Source organism: Anabrus simplex, chromosome 1, assembly GCF_040414725.1.
Source record: "Anabrus simplex isolate iqAnaSimp1 chromosome 1, ASM4041472v1, whole genome shotgun sequence".
In the NCBI taxonomy this organism is placed as follows: Eukaryota; Metazoa; Arthropoda; class Insecta; order Orthoptera; family Tettigoniidae; genus Anabrus; species Anabrus simplex.
This window is the reverse complement of record NC_090265.1, coordinates 730,479,496-730,504,869: the sequence shown is the minus strand read 5'-3', so window position 1 is coordinate 730,504,869 and position 25,374 is coordinate 730,479,496. Positions and strand designations below refer to the sequence as shown.

General features: G+C 36.4%; 1 protein-coding gene across 1 annotated transcript in view; it reads right to left on the bottom strand.

Annotated features, from left to right (window-relative positions):
* LOC136872725 (chitooligosaccharidolytic beta-N-acetylglucosaminidase) overlaps window positions 1–25,374 on the bottom strand; it is a 158,884-nt gene that overhangs the window by 54,114 nt on the left and 79,396 nt on the right. The gene's annotated exons all lie outside the window — the stretch shown is intronic.

The following is a 25,374-nucleotide window of genomic DNA, read 5'->3' as shown; positions in this document are numbered from 1 at the left end:
GTAAACTCGAATATCATATATTATCTCTCTTGACAACTCAAATTAACGAATTAACATAATTAAAATTGGGCAGGTATCTTTAATTCATCTGGGCAATTATTATTTTGCTGCGTGACCACATTTCATCATTTTATTTCATCATGGGGACAATTAGGATTTACTCTTTATTAAAGGAGGGAGTGGTCTTTCTTTCCTTTAGGTCTATTTGCAGTACTCTTTGGGATTTGTTTGGGAATTGCGTATTGACTTGTTTATGGCATGAGATAAGTAACTCTTTCCAATTATGGCTTCGAAAATGCCATTTTAAGTATCTAAAAGAAATTAATCCTAACCATAAATATTAATTCCAACATCCTTATATATTAAAAAAATGTGTGCCAAAATAAAATTAAATCTCTTCATTTACGAGTGCCATCGCCATGTTCTTCAACCGTCATGACCTGTCAGAATCGTACCGATCAATTAATTATTATGTGTATTTTCAATTAAAATTACTCCTTCTACTGCCTACTAATTTTACCATTTTCAGGTTAACGCGTGCTCCAATGCTGTATATTCATTATGTGAGACAAATATATTACTAGGCGACTATATATCTTTTCTATATGCACTTCAAAAACATGTAAATTACGATCAATCTATCTCCATATTCCATATAAGTTCGACCAATAGACCATTTAATCTCACTGCTACACTTAATATATTCACGTATCTAGGCCTTAATTCCACTGCTTGCCTCATTTTCAATCGCAACATAACTGTAGCTAAGCATAAATTCGCACCTATTTCCTTCAATCATTTACTTACACAATACCTATTCAACATCTCAAATCTCCAACAACATATTATCATTTCTGCTTTTAATTACTGCGATTCCTCCGCACACAACAATATCTCTACTCAGCTTCTTCATAATGTCTACCACGTCGCAGTAAAACATTTCTTTTACCTTAATATCTACTCAAAACACCGCAAGCTGCTACTGTTTATTTCAACTCATCGTAAATGTGGACGATATCGGCCTCGTTATTCAATCTGGTCATTGGGTAGCCTAGGTTTATTATTATTATGCACTTCACTTTCATATCTCAGCCTCGCCTAGCTTGAATACGACGTTCTCGTAAGCATATAGGTTCAAAAACATCATAATTCTCTTCCCGATACTGCTCACATTAACCTCATATCAAACTTATGAGCACGGCAGTATATTACTTCACTAAATGAAATACTTTATAGTTAAATTTCTCAAAATGTCACTTATCTCATGCCATCCTAGGTCTGACGCTGCTTTCTTCTTCCTCCTCACGGCATCTCGGAACGTCTAGCCTTGCAACTGGATCACGTCATGCTGGATCTCTAGGTCTTCAGGCTTGAGCTTACGATGATCTGGTTAGCCCTCCTCCATCGCTTTAAGCCAGCTCCATTCCGTGTCCAATTTCCATGCAACGAAAAGACATTATTAAATTGACAGAATACATCTTAATTTTTAGTATATAGAGCCTTTCCAAGGACTTTGTCCAACTGTATTTATATTTCTCTTCCTTGGTTTTTTATGTTTTCTGAATAATGTTCTTTAAATCTTATAAATGGGCTATACGTATAATTTGATGAAAATTTGGCCGTTTATTAAGTCAGTGTAGGCCTTATTTACGAATGCCGTATTCCAACACCTCTTCTTCCGTACAGTATTAGAAATCTATTATGCGTGTTTCCCTGCCGTTTTTACGTATTTTCCAGTAGTTTGTTTCTGTATTCCTTCGTATGGCTCCTATTATGGTTATATTGATTATGTCAGCTAATCTTCTGGTCAGGTAATTGCAATTCACAGTCCGTTTACGACGAAAAATCTTCTTGCCAAAGTAGATAATAATAGACCGTTTTTCAATTATTTTTTTTTTACGTATAATGGTTCATTTCTCATAGAGTTTCCTTTCCACCTCGCCAGGCACTGCCTCCTAATTGCAGTCAACTTGTCACAAAAAGTTATTCCGTGCATTCTTAATGCTTGAAGCTGATCTGCGCCATTTTTCTTCCGATCTATCTTCATGTCAACTGACGTCAAAATGTAACGTAATGGTACAGTAATGTGTAAGGATACTGCCGTAAAGGAGAATTGCTAAGTAACACCCGTCATCACAGAGTAAGAGTAACCTCAGCCTCTGCACTGAGAAATTTGAAATGGAGAGTTTATGAAGAAGTATCTCTTCCACGGGGTCTAACAGAAGGGCAGATATTGTCAGCATCCAAAAACAGACTCGGACAGTTGGTACGTGAACGAATCGTATCCATGAAATTTCATTATAATTTTTTGTCTTGAATGGAAGAAAATAATTGCTTTTACACAAATTAAGAATAAAATTAGCGGTAAATTAATAAATTAATAAATACCATTATTACCAGAGAAATATATATATAATATGCTACATTACGACTACGCTTCAGTATGTCTTCTCTTCATGCAGAACTTTTGTGTGTGAAGTCTTTGCTCACTTAACTTCTTTGAACTTATTTGCTTTGCTTTATGTTACTTGGTGGGGAGAGTTGTTGATTTATGCCCATAATTCATTAATTAATGATTGGTCCAGGGATCATGTTATTTTTCTTTCAAAAGAAATCATTTTTGTGTTACGATATAATTTTCACCTCTATTTTCCTATTTGAACTGCCCGCGCTGGTCATAATAGACAAAGCCATTGAGAATTCACAGACATAGCACTTCCATTCGTTGGTGCTAGCCCTGGACCTCAGGACGGAAACAAAAGACGGTACGATGAAGCGAAACGCCATAGAAGAGAGTCATGTAGTGATGGGAATATCGGATGTTTTAAACTATCGCTAGACTACCGATTGTGAAGCGTGACTGTCGAATGGAAACATTCGATAGTTTTCATTCGGTTTGAAATTGGTTAGAAAGTAGTAAAGTACGTTTTGTACCGTGGTGCTCGACTGCTAGTAACCAGTAGTAAGTCATTTGCTAGTAACTACAAAGATCGAATGGTGAAATGTGAATTGTTGTATTATACTACCGTTTTTTTCGTTTTTTTGTTTTTTTTTACATCTTTATTCACTTTTAGTACCATACATACACATACAGAGGTAGAATGAAATGAAATGGCGTATGGCTTTTAGTGCCGGGAGTGTCCGAGGACAAGTTCGGCTCGCCAGATGCAGGTCTTTTGATTTGATTCCCGTAGGCGACCTGCGCGTCGTGATGAGGATGAAATGATGATGAAGACGACACATACACCCAGCCCCCGAGCCAGCGGAATTAACAAATTATTGTTAAAATTCCCGATCCTGCCGGGAATCGAACCCGGGACCCCTGTGACCAAAGGACAGCACGCTAACCATTTAGCCAAGGAGCCGGACACAGAGGTAGTAAAAGATACAGTGTGAATCCTACATAAGGTAAACTTATGTGTGGGCTTCAAGAATACAATAGCTACAGTAGATTATGCACATCATGGCATCTAGTGAATAGCATTTACTCCATTGGAATTTTGGGTGATATTGTACTGATTTTATGAACTGTTTTCCTGCATTTGGTGTAATAAGGAGGAAGCTGAAATGAGAGGCATGGGTTAAGGAAAGGGTTGGATTCTTATTAGAGAGAAATAGTGTGCTAGTTGATTTAAATATTGTAATGGGAATTTATAAGTTGGTTTACTTTGTAATAATTGTTGATGAACCATGTGAATAGCCTTTTATTTAGGGTATGCTGGTTGGCACTGATCACAACGTAGATTTCTTTGTCCATGTAAAGTGTTCCAGCGTGGAATACTTACTCCAGTACTCTCTTGCAGCCTAGTGCAAATTGGTAACTTGTGCTTTTTGCAGAAGAGCTTTAAATTTTATGCATGTATAGGGCCACGGACTGCACAAATAGCTGTCGTATGTTACGTACCATGCTTTGCTGGAACATTTCATATGTACGAAACATCAGTGGCCTTTTGTGCATGACTTTCAGTTTGAAGTTCTTGCATATATTTACCTGAGCCAAGTGTGAATCAAGTATTCTACCCCAACTGTTAATTCCATACTGTAGTTGCCATTGAACTAAGGCAATGTATACAGATTTCAAGGATTTTGTTGAAATAACATTCTAATTCTGTAGAATATATAAATAAGCTTCTGAAGTTTAATGATCAAATTTGAAGAATGAAAATTCCCTTTCAGATAACTATCTATAATTATCCCTAGGTATGTAACATTTATGGTCCGCCTCTGTGGTGTAGTGGTTAGTGTGATTAGCTGCCACCCCCGGAGGTCTGGGTTCGATTCCCGGCTCTGCCACGGAATTTGAAAAGTGGTACGAGGGCTGGAACGGGGTCCACTCAGCCTCGGGAGGTCAACTGAGTAGAGGTGGGTTCGATTCCCACCTCACCCATCCTGGAAGTGGTTTTCCGTGGTTTCCCACTTCTCCTCCAGGCGAATGCCGGGATGGTACCTAACTTAAGGCCACGGCCGCTTCCTTCCCTCTTCCTTGCCTATCCCTTCCACTCTTCCCATCCCTCCACAAGGCCCCTGTTCAGCATAGCAGGTGAGGCCGCCTGGGCGAGGTACTGGTCATTCTCCCCAGTTGTATCCCCGACCAAGAGTCTGAAGCTCTCGGACACTGCCCTTGAGGCGGTAGAGGTGGGATCCCTCGCTGAGTCTGAGGGAAAAGCCGAACCTAGAGGGTAAACAGATGATGATGATGTAACATTTATTGATTTTTGTAAAGTATAACAGTTGCGTCCTTCAGTACTGTTGCAAGTTCGTGTGTGGAGTCTTAGTTAGGTTGTCTGAGGGTTGCATTGTTTTATTATATGATTAACAGAGGAATTTTGTTTTATTTTCATTTAAAGTAAGTAGGTGGTTGTTTAGCCATTTCTGAACTATGGATAGGGTTTCTTGAGCTCTGTTGAAAGTGTCCTCCCAAATAATAATAATAATAATAATAATAATAATAATAATAATAATAATAATAATAATAATAATAATGTTATTGACTTTACGTCCCACTAACTACTTTTTCGGTTTTCGGAGATGCCGAGGTGCCGGAATTTTGTTCCGCAGGAGTACTTTTACGTGCCAGTAAATCTACCGACACGGGGCTGACGTATTTGAGCACCTCCAAATACCACCGGCCTGAGCCAGGATCGAACCTGCCAAGTTGGGGTTAGAAGGCCAGCGCCTCAACCGTCTGAGCCACTCAGCCCGGCATCCTCCCAAGTTTAACCCATGACTGTGACTACCGTGTCATCAGCATATGAGTTAATTTTTGCATTACATTTAGCTCATACAGATCATTGATATAAAACATAAAACGAATTGGTGCTAACACTGTTCCTTGGGGTACTCCGACTTTTTACTCGAGCACTTTTAGTTAGGGTATCCTTGATTCTTACCTTTTGTATTCTGTTAGAAATAATGCTTTTAATTAGATCTTGAGGAATTCCGCGGATGCCTACTTTTTCAAGTTTTCTACGGAGTATACTGTGGCTTACGGTATCAAATGCCTTTGTTAAATCCAAAAATATAGAAATAGTCCTTTTGGAGCTGTCAATGGTTTTATAAAAATAATCAGTTAAGGAGAGAATTGCATCTTGAGCGCTAATTTTTGGTCTAAAACCAGACTGATTTGGTAACAGTATGTTGTACTTACTCAGGTAATTAAGTAATCTGCTTTTAATGCATTTCTTCTGTAATTTCGAAAGGTGGGTTGTGAGAGAAATTGGGTAATAATTGTTTAACTCTCTCTTATCGCCAGATTTATAGACTGGGACTATGATAGCAATTTTGAATGGGTCTGGAAATTGTCCTTACACTAGTGATAGATTAAAAATGTATTGCAGAGGCTGTAGAATATGTGAACTAATTAGTTAAACGTTTTACTAGAGATGTTGTCATAGCCATTGACTGAGTTATCTTCTAGTGCAGCTATGTGATTGACTATTTCTGTTTCTGTCACGGGAAGAAAAAATATAGATTGTGGTTGAGGTATTGCATGAATGTCATTTGTATATGCCATTAGGTGTTTTGCTGGTATTTATTATTTTGTCAGCAAGTTCTAAACCTATACCACTGAAATAATCAATAAATTTGTCTGCAATGATAGTTGGTTGGGTTGTTTCTTGTGAGTTTGTAAGATGCTATCTATATCTGAGTTTATGTTCTTCTTCCTACATGTTATATCATTTGTGTTCTTCCATACGATTTTAGAATTGTTGGAGCTTGAGATAATTTTATTAGAATAGTACATCTCTTTTGCTACTTTAATGAGCCTGTTTATCCAGTTTCGTTATGTTTTATGTTTCTTAATAGTGTTTGTGATCTCGTTATTATTTGAGGACTTCAGCTTTAGTTTTACAATTGTCTGGTGTAATTTGTCCCGTATTCTAATGGAAGCTAGGATTCCAGTTGTGATCACTGGTGTCATCTTTCTGAATTTTGATCTTACTTGGCTTGTGTTAGTAGAGTGCTCAGAGATAAATTGAGTTAATAGCTCAATAAACTACCGGCCGCTTTGTGGACATCATGTTCATTCAGAACAGGTTCCCAATTTTCCTTTTCTAAGGCTTTATTGAAAGCTTCATAATTTATTCTAGCACTGTCCAGTATTTGTCCTTCCATTTATGGTAGGGCCTATATGGTATTTCTGGGATTGTTGTTGTATCAGAAAAATAGGACTGTGATCTGTGATACTGGTATGTAGAACATATGAGTCAAAATTGTTATTTCTATGGGATTTAACATGTATGTGATCTATACATGTTAGGGATTTGGGATTTATTCTGGTTGCAGAATTGATGTATGAAATCAAACCATTAGCACGTAAGGTGTTGATGTATTCATTTTTAATTTTTTGAGCGTACTGACTAGTTGGGTTTAAAGTGCCAATGTTAATATCTCCTATCAGTATATAATGTGTGGCTGCAGGTAGCTGTTGAAGTGTAATTCCTAGTTCTTCTATAAATATCTTTGGGCTTTTGGAGGGTGATCTGTACATACAGTAGCAAGTATCAAGTAATTTTCTTTAATATATTTTAAGTTGAGTAGGCTGTCATTTGCAGCTTTCAGGGTTTTCACAGTAGATAATGCAACATTTTACATGAGGGTTACATGTGTGTATATCTTTAAGCTGTCAGGTGTATAATTTTGTGGGGGGTATGAAGTATTAATTATATCTTAAAATGGAGAAGGGCATATCACTAATGCGTTGGGTTTCAGGTAGTATTATAATGTCTGGTTTATGGTCCAGTTGATTTAACATAACTAGCAAGCTTTCAAAATTTGTTATCATGCCACTTATGTTCAGGTGCATAATTCACATTCCTGCAGTATAGTTAATTATTTTGTTCAAGTCTTGAGGGGTGTTTACAATGCTTGTAGTGCTATTATCTTGTGAAGTAAGGCCTAACTCATGATCTGGTTTCTAATCCATAGCCTATTGTCAAGTATTACTATTTGTAATTGCGTGGTGCACACTTCGAGGGAGAACTTCAATGTAAGTATATTTATGAATCACTTGGCTCAGGTATACATACCCTAATTAGTATCCTCAATCTCTCTGCTTCGTAGGAGCTGCTGGTAGATCAGCTGCAGTCTTGTTTTGCAGTATGGGGCTGTCCTCATTTTCCCCCATAAAGGTCTTCCCGTTCTTGGTCCAAGTGAATTTGTAGTTCGTGGAGTGTTTCGTATTTCTTGCTAGCCAATATAGATTTTGGATCTGTTTTGTTAGATGTTCATTTAAGTATACTGTTGTGTCAACCACCGACTTTAATATCTGCACAGAGAAGTTTCCCATGCTTTCTTTTTTGTCCATGATCATGTTTCTTGTCTTACGCGAATAGAATTTCGCAATTATCAGAGGAGGCTTCTTCCTTCCATCCTTATCTGTAACCGCTGGAAGTCGGTGGCAATACTCAATGTTCCGGTCAGGTTGAATTTCCACTCCAACTGGATCTGCAACTTGAGTTACTATATCATACACATTCTCGTCCTTAGAGACTGGTATGCCGGCGATTTTCAAATTATAATTATTATAATATAGCTCAAGATCATTGCCGTGCTCACTGTTTTGCTGTAGCAGTTCATCAAATTTTATGGACTGAAACTCTAGTGAGCTGCAGACGTCTTTCAGGATTTGCTGCATGTTATTCACAGCTTCACATAGGCTTGTATTGTCTGCTTTGACCTTATTCTGCTCTAAAGGATATGAAGGGGATTTAACAGAAGTAGGGTTATGTTTGCTTTGTTTACAATGCCACAAACTTTCTCTGGATTTGCCAGCATTGCGTTAACAACAGCAATTGAAACTCGTCCACGGTTTAAATTAAACGTTTCACCACACTTCCCGTCACACTGTACATAATTTTCGTTCTTCTTGAGCGATACTTTGCAGGAACTACACATAACATTGCTGGTATTGGGCGCCATGATATTTGTATAGCATGTTTGTTTTGTTGGTAGTGATATAAGTTGAACAAACGTTACACAATGTTCGAGTGAACTAATTGGGGACTGAAATACGTTGGTCTGTAAAATAAGATACAAATTCCAGATTAAAGTAATTGTGATCATTACGTTTCATTTGAAATAAAATGCATTTTTTGTTTTCCGAACCATAAGTTAATGAATGTATGATCGTCTGTTCATAAAATAACAAATAAAGTACTGTAACTTCAGACGAAGGTTAAGTTTACACGTTATTATAATAACACCCCACATTAAAGTAATGTGAATAAAGCAAACTAAACTAAATGAAAAGACAACACCTAGGACCAAGTAGTACTGCAACCATTAATTTAAAAACCATTCCATTCACTTAAGGTAAATGTTCAAGAATTAGAGGTTCATGGTTAATACATGGAAAGTACGGCAAACGGCAAAAGTTTTATACATATTAAACCTTGGTTGAATCAGCGTGTCTTGTCTAGCTAAGACCTATTGCTGATTCAGCCCATTTCTCTCCCTTAAGCTTGCTGAGCTACAGTGCCCCATATCATTACAACATTGTACTAACGCACTGCAGTACTCACACACAACAACTCTCCTCTGTGTCCAAGTGTCTTTTGCTCACTAATCACACGCCCACTTCCTTTATTTTCTTAATACATACATACTTAACTTTCCTACCCTCGTCTACTCTTTCATCCCTCGTCCAATAATAGACTACTGTTTGCTTACAGCTAAGTACTATTACTTCCCCTTTCCTGTAACGATCGTAAACACATATTTATAACTACAACTAAGTACTTATTTACATTACTAGGATTATTCCATTAATTTTTCATCCATCTTATAATTTTACGATCACTCTCTTTATGACTTAAAACTAATCATTACAACATTGTAGTAATATACTGCAGTACTCATACAAAACAACTCTCCTCTGTGTCCAAGTGTCCCTTGCTCACTAATCACATGTCCACTTCCTTTATTTTCTTAATACATAGTTCCCTGACTTCACTTAAATACATACTTAACTTTCCTACCCTAGCAAGAGATTATTCTCATTTTAGATCCCGTATTGAAAATCAATTTAAAGGAGAATAATAATGCATTGCTTTCCACATATTCAATACTTAACCAGCATACAAAATTAGGATTTCATCCTTATTTTATTGCCAAATTATTAAAAACGTGGTACATGTTTCACTCATTTTAGAGCATCTTCAGCCATATTGTCATCACAAGGTTAATTAGGAACATTGAACTTGAATTTGTATAAATTATTTGTCATTAGCAAACTTAAATAATACAATTTTTGAAAAACCTTATTAGATATAATTATCTTATATATTACGCCCTATTGCTGTGATACAGGATATAACAATTATTAACATTGAAATTAAAACTATTACAATATTCACGTATGTGACGTCAATTAGTTGGTCTAAGTGTGACTATTTTTCACAATCTATTGACACAGTTGTGTCGTGTTCATTTACTTTCTCCCCTAACATTTTAGTTGTGGGCTAGTTGCCATTGAAATCTGTGTCCTATTATTCTATTTTTTCATACCATCTTACCCCACATTTCCTTTTCCTAGTCATTTCATGTCTTATTTAATTCATATATTCCCGGGCCTAGCGTTCGATATTATGCTCTGATTCTTAAAGCATGAATCGCCCCTGATATATGCTGCTATCTTCTACTGAGTGTTCTTACTGCGATGCTCCGCCCCTTGACCAATGAAAGCTCTTGTTCTTGTCAGCTCTGTCTTCCTCATCTAGCGGGCGTGTGACGCCATTACGGTTTTGTCGTTTGAGTGTGATGGATCGCTGATGTGCTTGGTGTCTCCTACTGGACCAGATTTCGATCCGCATTATGGATTATGGATAAATAATCTGTATACGAGGGTTCTTTCTTGCCTTCAGAGCATCATACTACTTCTACCTTCTTGGAAACGTCCCCAGACCGTATGGATTATTTATTTCTTGGTTAATTGCGTTGACATGAGTATTGGAAACTGACGCTAAAGCGTCTCTGCAAGCTTCCGAGAATCTGTAAGTTCTTCATGTTCTTAAGTGAAAATGGTCTTCTGTACTGTATATATGAGTTTGGAAGAACTGTTATTCGGACTTGAGGCGTTTTAGGTCTCCTAAAAAGGTTCCATCTTCCTGTCTCGGCTTTTAATTTTATTGATTGTATCTTTAAACATATCCAGGTTTCGTTGTAAAATTAAGTTTAATATATAGATATCTATACTAAATAATCGTTTTCTGTATGCATATTTATGTTTATCATGTTACATTTACTTTGGGTGAAACAAAATTATTATCATCAATTATGTTGAAAGGATACAGTGCAATGTTATTAATGGTGGCTATGAAATTACCCCACTATGAAATGTTTTTGGGAGGGGGTCCACGCGAGTTCTCCCCAAGAGGATTGAAATTTTATTTTAATTTTCCCTGTCTTTATTTCTTTCCCTGGTCTTTCCTTTTCTTTTTATTACTTGTAATTTGGTGGTTTTGCCCTTTGAGTAACGACCATTGTTGTAGTTGTACTGATTGGTCGTAGCTTATGTTCATGGCGTGTGTTCGTTGACACGACAATTTGGAGTTGTTGGTGTTGATGATTGTTTTTGTTTTCTAGGGGACTGTTGACCAGTTTGTGGTAATTCAATTAATTTGGATGACTTGGCCCTTGCTCTTGTGAATATTTGAGCATGTTCTTTGGCATTTAGAATTATAATTTTTCCTCTATCTCGAGTTGGATATATCTATACTTTTCCTTTTTTCCTGTCCTTGTGGTAGTACGTTTTTGGTTTATTGTGACGTGTGGAGTTAGTATCTGATTCCCTTGGAGATAACTCCGTGATTAATTGTGTCGTTATGTTGTGTAACTGAAGTAAAATTCTAAAAGAATAAGTAATAAGAAAGTTTTACCTTTCTAGAACGAAAAATGAAAAATCTTGATTTATTCAGTTTCCCTAAGATTTGGGTTTCTGGAAGAATTAATTTGTTTAATTATTTATTATTTTCTTCTTAGGTTGGTCGACCACGGATAGGAATTTTAATCCTTCTAATTTGTCATTTAACTTAATTTAAATAGACTATTCGCTTCATTAATTTGGTGGACGTTTTCTATTATCCAGATGGATAAGGGAAAAGGACAATACAAGATGTGTGTTATGTGGGGAAATAAGAGAAGAATTTCATCTCCTAAAAGTGTGTAAAGTAACTAAGTATTGAATAACTATAGTGATTAGAAAAAAGGTGTAGCAATAGTGAACTATTAGTTTTAAGCCATAAAGAGAATGATCGTAAAATTATAAGATGGAACTGTTTTATGTGTTAAGGCCTATTAATTAATTTCATTTTGTTTTCCTGAAATAAAGGTATTACATTTTCTTTTCAAGGTAAGACATGTTGTTCTTTATTTAATCTTAGTATTTTGATACCAGGTACAATTGTTGTTCTTAATCTATGGTTTTAATCGTGACACCTCTCCACCAGTTCCGGTAAGTTCTTCCTTGTCTATTTTAGATGGTGTTTTACGGTGTCTGTACTCGCTTCCCGTTTACTTTGGTGAACTAGCTCATTTATTGTAACAACTGAGCTAGTTCACCAAAGAAAACGGGAAAACAGAAAAGAAAAAACGAAAATTAAAAAATTCACGTAATAACCAATACCAAAGTTCAGGAATCTATAAACTCATTTGCTCAGAGTGCCGATTTTCGTATATAGGCCAAACTAGCAGAAGTTTTATAACTAGATACCTAGAACACGTGAATGCCGCTAAATATAATAAATATTCAGCTATGAGTAATCATTTGCAAGAAAGAAGGGCACCATTTTACAACCATAGAAAGATTTAAAAATAATCAGAAAGATTGATAAAGGAAAAATGATGAATGAACTGGAGAATATATATATCCACCTAGCCAAACACTTCAACAAAGATAAAAACTTCAATGATGAAATCGAAGTTAAAACACCTTTAATTGAACAATTACCGAATTTAATACAAACATTTAAACTTGATAGGCAAAAATTCTCAAATAATTTTATTCCTAACAATATTAACAGTCAATATAAGAGATCAAAACCCCCTCCTATAATACTTCTGGATATTCCCCTCCACGAACCACTCCATCCGTTATGACGCCGCCCACTGCTACTTCCCCTCCCCACTCCCCGCGATTACGCACCCACACATACAACACAAGGAATGCTAGTAGAACGATAGGCAGTCGTCAAACAGCCGAGAACACTAGCAGAATCGTAGGCAGGAGTCGAAGGGGTAAGTGTTGATCCTTTAATGTTAGGTCTCGACATTCACATCATATATAGTATATCCTTACGATCAAATGGGTATTATTACTGTAGATCTAGAGAAAAATAATAAAGTATTACAGTATCAAAGTATAGTATATCCTTACGAAATTTTCCCTTGTTACAGATATGTCAATAAGCTCAATACGTAGTTGGGAGAATACCACAATTCAACTATCAACATAAAGATTGAGAGTCCACATCAGACCTAGGCCCTGCTCACTCACACAAGATATTCATATCTTGAATAAGATACAAAACATGTTGAATTTGACAAGATACAACAAATGTTAATTTCAAAGAGTACAACATCATCATCTATAATAAATCACGGCACATTAGAGTTTTAGATATTATGACGACGAACACAATAATAATTGCGCCTGATCTCATAATTTGTTTTGAGAGTTTTAATACAGTTCATTTCTCAAGTATATATGATGTGACAAGGTTTCTTCAAAATTTTAATCAAACATTTTAAGTTCAAACAACAAACTTTTAATAAAATTGATAGTTTTAATAGTTTGTGAAAAATAGTCACACTTAGACCAATTAATTGCCGTTAGTATTGTAATAGTTTTTATTTCAATGTTAATAATTGTTATATCCTGTATCACAGCCATACGACGTAATTTATAAGATAATTATATTTAATAAGGTTTCTCAAAAAATTGTATTATTTAAGTTTGCTAATGACAAATCATGTATAAAAATTCAAGTTCAATGTTCTAATTAACCTTGTGATGATTATATGGCTGAAGATGCTCTAAAATGAGTGAAACATGTACCACGTTTTTAAAAATTTGGCAATAAAATAAGGATGAAATCCTAATTTTGTATGCTAGTTAAGTATTGAATAGGTGGGAAATAATGCATTATTATTCTCCTTTCCTACCCTTGTGTACTCTTTTATCCCTCCTCCAATAATCTACTAATGTCTGCTTACAGCTAAGTACTATCACTTCTCCTTTCCTGTAACGTTCTTGTACACATATTTCTAACGACATCTAAGTACTTACTTATATTAGTAGGATTATTCTATTCATTTTTCATCCATCTTATAAATTTACGATCATTCTCTTTATGAATTTAAACTAATAGTTCACTATTACTACATTTTTTATAATCACGATAGTTTCTTTACACACTTTTAGGAGATGAAATTCTTCTCTTATTTCCCCACATAACACACATCTTGTATTGTCCTTTTCCCTTATCCATCCCTTGTTTTTGAGCATTCCCATCATCCACCATATAAGCCCTCTTCTTTCTCTTCTGTTGACACTACTTATCCTCACATTAGTTTCCTGGTTTATCATATTAAATACCGAGAGAGTCGGCTTGCTCGTGCACTCAGACTCCAGCAACTGTCTTTGAATATCCTTGACCCTTCTTTCAATTCTCTTTCATAGTATATCCTCTCCTCTAACCATGCATATCTCCCAATAATTATCTAAACCTAACCTCTCTAAAATACTTTTCACCTTACCTAACCAATAACCTTCGGACATATTGTCCCTTTGGTATTGATATGCCCTCTGCAAGAGCAGCCCCCTATCCTTTTTACCCTTAACAAATAACTTATAATTCTCTTTAAAATGTCTAATTGAATATACTCATCACATATTAGTCTTGCACCACAATTTGATGTACAGTATGGCTGTCCCATTATAATTTTGCTAAACTTACTATTTGGTTCAGCTTCTCACTCGCCGCTTCTACTTCCCATATCTCAGAACCATGTAACATTCTGCTCTTTACTTCAGCTTGAAAAAACAATTTTTGAATCTTATAATCTATATTCGGGAACTTATTTTCTAGAATCTTTTATTACTGAAAGTGTTGCTAGGCCTTTCTATTTCGCTTGTCTTATTTGGTGGGTCCATTTCCCGTTGCTGTTTATATATATTCATAAGTATTCTAGTTTATTAGTTGCTTCTATTTTTTCTTCATTTATCCATTGTTCATTTGCCGCTCTTTTTCCACCCTTCTTACATATCGACGCCTTCATCTCACCAATGTTAATTTTCAATGACCATTTTTGAGAGAATTTTATCACCTCATTTATACTTTTTTTTCAAGCCTCCCGCTGTTAGTGTCATCAGCAGAACATCGTCTGCAAAGATCAAACCTGGTATTTCTAGATTTCCTAATACTGGACAGGCCCACCCCTCTCCACCATGGGCCTGTAGTAAATCTATCTACATATATAATAAGAGTTTTGTCTGTACATTGCTCAAAATTGAAAAAGAATGGTATTTCTATATCGGTCATGTCCACAGTAACAAGTAAATGCACTTTTTACTTCTCCGTAATTTCTGTCTGTCTGTCTGTCTGTCTGTATGTATGTATGTATGTATGTATGTATGTATGTATGTATGTATGTATCTACATGCATCACGAGAAAAGGGCTGAAGAGAATTAAATGAAAGTCTGTATGTAAAGTCGGGGAATGAGCCACTACAATCTAGGCTATAAATAATTTTAATCACGCTGAGTGAAATGGTAGTTTAGGGGAAGGCCTAAAATTTTATTCTCAAATATTTGTTATTAATTGCCCTATCGATAAATACTAAATATCTAAAGTTGTATATAATTACTTTTCCAATCATTTATGTCTTACACATTTTTACCGTATCGGTTATGATAGCAAAGATATTCATTTAATTTGTATTTCTCTTGCTAAGTCCATATCAACGCCGAGCCGCGGGAAAATGGGTAATCAGAATTTAATGAAAATCGGTATGTAGAGTCAGGGAATAAAAAAATCACCGTCTAAGCTATAAAGTTTATTCACCCTGAATAAAATGGTAGTTTAGGGGAAAGTGCCTAATTTTTTTATTTTTAAATACCTGTGTTATTGGTTCTCAGGAAAACTTACTACATAACAAAAGTTATAAATAAAGATTTTACTGTAGCCAATGGCCATTAAAATATGTTTAGATGACTAATTACATCAAACAGAATTTGGTTAGTCCCATCTGTCTTTTAGTACACGTCATCACATGATATAAGTCGCAAGTTTCCTCGCACAGAACACATATACATTCCTTTCTCGGGATGTGGAAAGTTTTGTTAGCACACACACGATGATGAAAACCGTGTGTTGCTAATCTAGTCACTATGTGCCTGAGTTCATAGTTTGCCTTCATCCAGTCCGTACTGGTCATAGCCTCTGTGGTGTAAAATGTTTCCCATATATCTCCCTTCTTGGTTCGCAGCTCTGTTTGTAACTGGTTGAATGCATCTGTAGACGGCAATATTAGTTTGTGACGTAGTTCTTCTGTATAGAAGAGTTCTCTTGTCAGCTCGTAACATAGTCTTGAAGGGGTGAATTTGGACAAACATAATACCTTTTTCATGTAGATTGCTTTTACACTTTCAATGTCTCGAATATTTCCTTTAGTGAGATGTTCCCATATCAATTCTAGTCCATACGTCATAATCGGAAAGTTATGGAGAATACAATTTCCGATAATTTTTGTTTTACTCGGTTTTACCATACCGACTATGATAAGAGTGGTATTTCAGAGTCGGAAGAAAAGTACTGTAAATGTGAAGGCCTACAATATAGAAAGCTCATAAAACTGATCAACAATAACATTACATTGACCATTGTTTGTTGTGATGTTCTTTGTGTCTTTTGCTGCAATTCATCTCCCATAGATGGGGTTACTGCTGCGTACCGAGAATAACAACCTGCTTGAATATTGGCGTGAAATAGCTGGGGAGTTAGATAACTTTCTTCTTTAGCATGCCATTCTTCTGGTTCATTCATTTTCTGATACTGTTGATACGTAACACACGGGTTCATCATAGTATTCCAGCTGTTTGATCACTACTCTGGGCCACTGATTGGAATGAGCTGTGTGCAAACTTAATGAAATAATGGCATAGGAGTGTTCACGGCTGTCTGCGGCCTGGTCATTCCAGCCCTGGAACTTTGGACTGTTAGATCGTCAGTGTAGTACTGTTCGTTAAAAGTGAGGAAATGTGTGGTTTTTCATTTGATCGAGTATTTCATAATTATGATGGCACTGTGTTTAATCGCAACATTCCTACTGACGTCATTGTAATGACCTATGTTATTTCAGTTGGGAAACCCGCAAAGACAGTCTTTCTGAGGATGTAAAAAAAGACAGGCGGAGAATGAGTGTCTGTTTGTATAATGAAAACTGCAAGAGGGGCTACCATTACGATGGAAATTCAACCCAGTCTTCACATGAGAAAAGATGTATGTGGACTTTCCCATCGCGTACCTGGGGTAACGTTAAGAGCTGTGCAACTTAATACAATCTTACGAACAATGTGCACACTACCAGACCTACAATTTTGTATACAGTGTAGAGTTCCGTAGCGAAGCACGGGTACATCAGCTAGTCATCTATATGTATAAAAGAACTTGTCCTGTCTGACTGACTGACTGACTGACTGACTGATTCATCATCGCCGAGCCGACGTAAAGAAATTAAATTTTGGGGATACATTCATATTAACATGTAAGTGCTCGCTAAGGGAGGATTTTTGGATCTTCCGTCGCTAACGGGGTGAAAAGGGGGGTGAAATTTTAAAATGAGTGTGTGTATATCTCAAAACTTTAAACGTTTACAGGTGTAAAAAATGGTATTTAGAATTTTTTAATGAGGATACTTATATCTCAGAAACTGAAGATATTACAGACCAGAAAATTGGTATTTGGTATCTCCTTTAAAAATAAAGAAACATGTATTTTTTGTTTTTGGAAAATCCAATTAATGGGAGGGTGAAGGGGGGAATTTTTAAAATGAGTATACCTATATCTTAAAACTTTTAAAGTTTACAGCATGATGTAAAAATTGGTATTTAGGATCACCTTTAAAAAGAAACAGGCATTTTTGTTGTTGTCGGAAAGTCCCAATAGGAGGGGTGAAAAGGCGTGAAAAAGGGGTTGAATGCCTTTAATCAGGATACTTATATCTCAGAAACTGAAGATATTACAGACCTGAAAACTGGTATTTGGGATCTCCTTTAAAAATAAAGAAACACGTACTTTTTGTTTTTAGAAAATCCAGTTAATGTGGGGGGTGAAAAGGGGGTGAATTTTTAAAATGAGCGAATCTATATATCAAAACTTTTAAAGTTTACAGATGTAATAATTAGTATTTAGAATCTCCTTTAAAAATAAAGAAACAGGCATGTTTTTGTATTCGGAAAATCCCAATAGTAATGGTGAAAAAGGGTGAAAAATGGGTTGAATGCCTTTACTGAGTATACTTATATCTCAGAAACTGAAGATATTACAGACCTGAAAATTGATATTTTAGATCTCCTTAAAAATAAAGAAAATGTATTTTTTTGGAAAATTCAATTAATGGGGGTGAAAAAAGGGGGTGAATTTTTTAAATGAGTGTATATATATCTCAAAACTTTTAAAGTGTACAGCTGTAAAAATTGGTATTTAGAATCACGTTTAAAAATAAATAAATAAATACATACATTTTGTTTTCGGAAAATCCCAGTAGGAGGGTGAAAAAGGGTGAAAAAGGGGTTGAATGCCTTAAATGAGAATACTTATATCTCAGAAACAGAAGATATTACAGACCTGAAAATTGAGATTTTTGGATCTCCTTTGAAAATAAAGCAACACGTTTTTTGTTTTTGGAAAATCCAATTAATGAGGGTTAACAGGAGTGACAAATTGGGGTGAATTTTTAGAAAGACTATATCTACAGTATATCTCAGAAACGTAAAATGTTACAAACGTAAAAAGTTTTGGAATCTCCTGTAAAAGTAAAGAAACATAGGTGATTTGTTTTTGGAAACTCCACTTTAGGGGAACTAAAAAGGGAGTGAAATTTTAAAATGAACATTTCTGCAGTATATCTCAAAAACGTAACATGTTACCGAAGTGAAAAATAGTATTTTTATCTCTAATGAAATAAAGAAACATGTATTTTTTGTTTTCTGAAAATTCACTTTGGTGGAGGGGTAAAAGTGACGGAAGTTGGGGTTGAATTCCTTTAATTAGGATACTGATATCTCAAAAGCTGAAGATGTTACAGATGTGAAATTTGGTATTTGGAATCTCCTTTAAAATAAAGGAATACGATTTTTTGTTTTCGGAAATCCACCTAATTGGGGAGGGAAATTGAAAAATTGGTTTAATTTTTTTCTATAAGGGTACTATTATTTCAAAACGAAAGATTTTGCAGACGTGAAAATTGGTATTTCGAATCTGCGTTAAAATTAAAGAGACAGGTATTCTCGGAAAATCCAATGAAGTGGGGGAGGGGGGTGAAAGAATTGAAACATTTATTGAAGTTGTAATATGAGGATACTTACATCTAATAAAAACTGAAGTTGTGCAACCGTGAAAATTGGTGTTTGAATCTCCTTTAAAAACAAGGAAAAAAGCGTTTTGGGAGGAAATCATCTTGGGGGCGGAGGTGAAAAGTAGTTGAATTCCTTTCATGAGGACACATATCTCAAAAACTGAAGATGTTATAGTCGTGATAATTGGTATTTAGAAGATCCTTTACTATTAAAGAAATAAGTATTATTTAACGGGAAATTCACTTAGGGGGGGGGGGGGTGAAAGGAGGTGAAAAAAGTGAATTCTTTTTATGTGGATACTTATATCTCAGAACTGAAGGTAAACATTGGTGTTTGGAATCTCCTTTAAATATAAGAAAACACGCCTTCTTTTCTTTGGGTGGGGGGGGGGGGTAAATCAATTTAACGGCGGTGGGGTGAAAAAAGAGTTGAGATCAATTGATTTTACTGTTCATAATGTACTTATTCTGATCATAAACTGATCATTTTTAATCTTTCCTGGGTTCGCTTTCAAGAACAATACTTTCCTTTGGAGAACATGAAATTAGATTACAGTAGATTCTCCTGGTATATAAATAAAAATTTAAACCCTTTTGAAATAAACGATAGGAATGATATTGAGCGTGCAATTGTTCACCTCTATAATAAGGTCAATAATACACGGAAGTATATCATTAGTATCGCCAGAAATCTCGCGCACTGCCTACATTGCGACGATGGTGCTGGTCACATTTTCAGCAATGACAATGGCAGCAGATGTAATATACCGCCAAGTATCGGTCTTGCATCTTGCTGTGGGTTCTAAACCATCAATAATAATAATAATAATAATAATAATAATAATAATAATAATAATAATAATAATAATAATAATAATAATAATATTCTGGACCGTCGTCAAAATGTGCGGGCCGCGTTGGAAAAGGGTCCTGACTGGGTAATGACTACGATTGCACTCCGGCCGCGGGTTCAGTACCGCCAAGGCACCCATGACGACACCACGCCGGATCTCCTCAAGGATTTGATCCTTATTAATAATGCTTATAGGAAAAGATGGCAAAGATTTAGGGACCCAACTCACTGGTGGAATACCTGGACCTAGCCCGGGAAGTACGAAATCGATTGTTGGAAAGAAAGATAGAAAAATGGGAGGAACTTTGCCGTAATATTTCAGAAAACGAGTCAGATCATGAATTTTGGAGGATTCTCTCAGAAAACGAGTCAGATCGTGAATTTCGGTGGATTAGATATAAAACGTTAAGCATTCAATTATAAATTTCATTATAATACCGTAGCGAAGCACGGGTATCTTGCTAGTTTATAAATAACAAAAAGAAAATCGGTAATAACTTGCACCCCTGTTTCAACCCCATATTTGACTCTATTAATCCACATACTACTCCATCATCTACTCTAATACTGCAATATACCCTCTTATATATAGCCTCAATCGCCCTTCTCATCTTGTTGGACAGCCCTAACCGAGCCAAATTCTCAAACAATGCCCCCCTGTACACTGTGTCGAAGGCCTTCTCAAAGTCCACTGCGGCAATATATATTTTACCTCCTTTACTTTTTTTAAATATTTGTCTATTATTGTTTGAACAATAATAATATTATCGGTTGTTCTTTTCCCCTTTCGAAATCCACTTTGGAATATCGTGAGGATGTTGAACTCTTCAGCCCACCTCATCCGTCTGCTTGCTAAGATTCCTGTATATACCTTACTGAGGGAATCTAATAGTGTTATTTCTCTATAATTACTAGGATTGTCTCTATCCCACCGCTTTTTGTAAATTGGGCAGATTATGCCCCTCTGCCATTCCCTGGGAAATTCTGCAAGCTCAAATAGCTTATTATATACCTTTACCATAGTTCCCAGCATTTGTTTACTTTTAACTGCTTCTTTCCAAAACTCGTTCGATAAACCCCATAGCCCCCCTGCTTTCCTACATTTGGCTTTGCCCATCACCTCTAACACTTCGTATTCAGTTATCTCATCATCTAAGTTAGGTATACTTATCTCAACACCCCGCTCCACATACACCTCTCATTATTCTTCCACACCTATTTTCCTCTTAATAATTTCTGGAAATAATCAACCCACTCTTCCTTATTAATTTTAGAGTTTACATAACCTATCTTCCCTCTATTTAGTCTGTTAATTCTACTCCATACCTTATCTCCCTGCTATTTTTACATTCTTTATTAATCAGCCGAGCCTGTTCTTTCTGCCAAAGTTTCTTTCTTTCTACTAATAGCTCTTTATACTCCTTCCTTATTTTACAAAACTGTTCCCTCCCCTTATCCCCTGTCTTCCTGCAGGCCTTCAGGGCTCTAATCACTTACACTCTCTTGGTTTTGCATTCATTGTTATACCATCCTTCATCCCATCTCTTTTGCTCATGTTTCCTTTTCCCTTGTGCTATATTCTTCAAGAGTTTCTGTAACAATTCTACAGCTAAATTCACATTCCTACTATTTAGTGCTACTTCGATACCACCCTTGATAATTTGAAATTCTTCCCTTTCTAGACATGTCTTTAATTTATTTTTGGTTTTTACACACCACTTGTATTTCTGCACTATAGTACTCTTCAATTTTCCCCTCCTTCCACTAACGTTCTCTCTTGCTTCTGTCTCCTTAGTGTAACATAAATTGGGAAATGGTGTGACTCCGCCCACTCCTTCACTTATATCTCCTTTAACATCTCCAATATATCTCTTGAACACACCACCAGGTTAAGTGCACTCCCTCCCTGCGTTGTAATGTATGTCAACTCTCCTCTTTCATCTCCCCTCCACCACCCATTTACGATAAATAGGTTTTCAGCGGCACTTAATTCTAAGAGTTTATTACCATAGATATTCCTCTCTTTGTCCTGACTCCTTTTATTTCCTCTCATTACCTATCCTCCCTCCTTATTGTAGATTGGGGTTAAGTCTCCTACTCTTGCATTCCAGTCACCCATCATTATAATTCCGGCTTCTTTAAACTTCCCTCTAATTATATTTATTTCACCTATTAGATTCTCAAAAAATCCTGTTTGAATATGTTGATCCTATCGGAGGATTATACAAAAACGCCAGGCATATATATTTCTGTCCTCTCCCTTCCAGTCCAAGCCTTTTCCATAATACGTCTGCCATATCATTCGGTATTTCTTCTATTTGGTTATTAATTTCTCCTTTTCTTAAGAGTGATATTCCTGCCGGGTTTCTACTCCTGGTCCCTTTCTTCTTTTTCATTAAATTTTTAACCACGAATCCTTTCCAGGATACATCTCTCCATTCTGGCAGCCAAGTTTCCAAAAATACAAATATATCAAACGTTTCCACCATCTCTGTCACTACCTTATTACCTAATTTACTTAATATTCCTTCTATATGTACAAACCCTATCCTCAATTTTAGTTATTTCTTCTTACGTCATCTCCAATTTCTGTTTTGTTTTTATTACTCTCAGCCACATTTGAAGGCTTACTCCTTGTGATCCTAGTTTGTTCTATTTCTACCGTATACTCTTCCGGAGTTTTAGGCGTTTCATCATTCTCTTTCCCCCCTTATCAGTCTGTGACTTTCTCTTTGCCCATAAATCTTTTAAACTTAGGTTTTTACCCTTTACCATAGTCTCTCGTCTTCTTTCTTCTATCCCCTTGCTGTCCCCTGGGCGTTGCTCGATAGGGCTGTCTTCCAGTGCACCGCTGACTGCTCGTCTCCTCCACGTGGACTTCACTCCTCTTCCTTCTGCCATATCGCTCCCACCTACGTCAGTGTTACCTTGCTCACTTCTGCTCCTGCCCCACACGTCACACCCTGCTGATGGTGTTTTGCGTCTATTTCCTGTAGCTGTACTGGTGACCTCGTGCGCCACCAGCGACCTTCTCCGACGATCAGACGCTGTCCTTTAATGTAGGCCGTTAGACCGTGTTATCTTGCTCTGCCTAGGTGTCTGCGTAAAATATTTGTTCCTTGATGTCGCCGTTGTTCATGTCCCTTCTTACCCAAATTTTCTCACCTTTTAAGTTACTGGTATTTCTCAGCACTATTTCCATCATCAGGGTTGATATTAGTTTAACCTTGATCGGCCTCCTACCCTTCACTTTCCCCACCCTATATACATCGTCTATTCCACCTCACTAAAATTTATCTCCATTTTTCTTTGTATTACTTCTACCATTTGATATACTACTTCCACCTTGTTTTTGTTGTCTCCTTCCGGCACACCATAAAGAAAAAGGTTTTTACTCCTGAGCTCTTGATTAGTCCTGTTTTCTGACCACTTTATTCGACTTAATTCCTCCGCCAAATCCCTGAATTTGGTCTTCAGGCGTTCTACTTCCTCTGTGTTGTGAGCCACTCTTTCTTTTATCCCATTCACCTCCTCTTGAACACACTGTTTTAGCTCTTGTAATTCCTTATTTATTTCTTTGGTTTGTTCCGTAATTAGGTCTCTTGTTTGCTCATCCTGACATGTTCTTTGACCAGTTCCTTTATCACTTCGAATTCTCCCCATCCAATTACACCAACTGGTCCAGGACCCAGATTTAGCTGAACTCCACCAATTTCCAATAAAATTACTATCACTGCGGCTACCTTCAAGCTTACCAATACTCCAATTTGCTTTCCATTTTTCATCTCTCCTATCACTTTTTTACATTTCACTCCTCCATTTCACCTTCCTATAGCTGCCCTGTACTGCACTAGGGAATCACCCATGTTCAGCACTCTACTCAGCACATCCGCTCACTCCACTGTCTCAATCGCGACTGACATGGAAAGTATTTATAAAAACTATAATATGATTGTCTATTGATAAAGTGCACAATAATAAAATTTCATTGATCATTATACAAATTTGATTCAGAGTCTGGGAGGGGGAAATAAATCTGAACATATTATTCGGTTTATTAGTTTATGTTTACATCATAATTCACGCCAGGCGAGGAGTTCATGCCGAAGAGTATAGAGTCTACTATCAACTCTGATGGCGAAAGAGGAGGTCGATTTCAGCGCTGACAAGTGGAAACAATTGGAATTTATGATCCGAATGAAAAACAGGCAAGCAGAAACAATCGGTTGTTGTATGGTAGTTGACGACTATCGAATAATTCACTAGTTTTCATTCGATAGTCCCGTCACTAGAGTCGTGTCTACAGCGAAATAGTCGCCGTAGTTACGTATTTATATTGCTCTAGGTAATAATGGTTTTTATTAATTTATCGCTAATTTTACTGTTGATTTGCGTGAAAGCTATTATTATCCTCCATTTAGGACAAAAATTACAATGAAATTTCATGGATACGATTCGTTCAGGTAACCTTCGATAGCTGTTATTCTTGATTCAACCAACTGGTACGAAAAATACTTCCTTCCTTAAATCTGCAATTACAAAAGTTAAAAAAAGAAGATCATAGAACTGGTTCAACCAAGCTTGCTACTTGCAAAGAAAACTACACGCCCTACATGTATCAAAAGCAAGTAACAAATCTGAACATATAGAAAATTCTAGCCATCTCGGGAAAAAATACAAGGATCTCTTAAAGAATACGCCAAAGGCTTACATTGAATCGCAAGCTAGCAGATTGGTGTCGAAGGCAATGAAGGGCCCTTATTTAGCTTTGAAACCTAGGAATTCACAAACTGCTAGTAAAATAGGCATGAACATCTGGGAGGTTCATTTAAACAAGACCCTGAACCAACAAAATTCCTCATATGCTTACTCGAAGAGATCCAATGGAACAGAGTACAACGACTTCGCACTATTTACACAAGAGTAGGTGCACAAAACCATAATAAGCCTAAAAGATGGGAAAGCTGCAGGGTCAGATGGCATTTATAGCGAGCATCTAAAGACAGCCGCGTACATCATCCTACCATCTCTCACAGATCTCATGAACCAATGTCTACAATTAGGGGACATACCGGCCGTTTGAAAAACTTCCTAATAAAGATGCTCTACAAAGGGAAAGGCGATTTACATGATCCTAAATCTTACAGGGGAATCGCTTTGGAGAACAACTTGTTGAAGTTGTTAACACAACTTGTAACGGAAAGACTAAACAAGGAAATAGACGAGAAAACTCCAGAAGAACAGTTCGGACTTAAAAGAGGTAGGAATACTACATAGGCAATAAGTAATTTATCAGATGACATAGAAAATTCTATCAGGCTTCCGAAGGGAAAGTTTCATGCTGTGTTCATCAACTTCACTAAGGCATTCGATACTGTAAACCGGAGCATCATCTCTTCTAAACTCGATACACTAGTTGAGGAAAATAAAGTTCTCACTAACC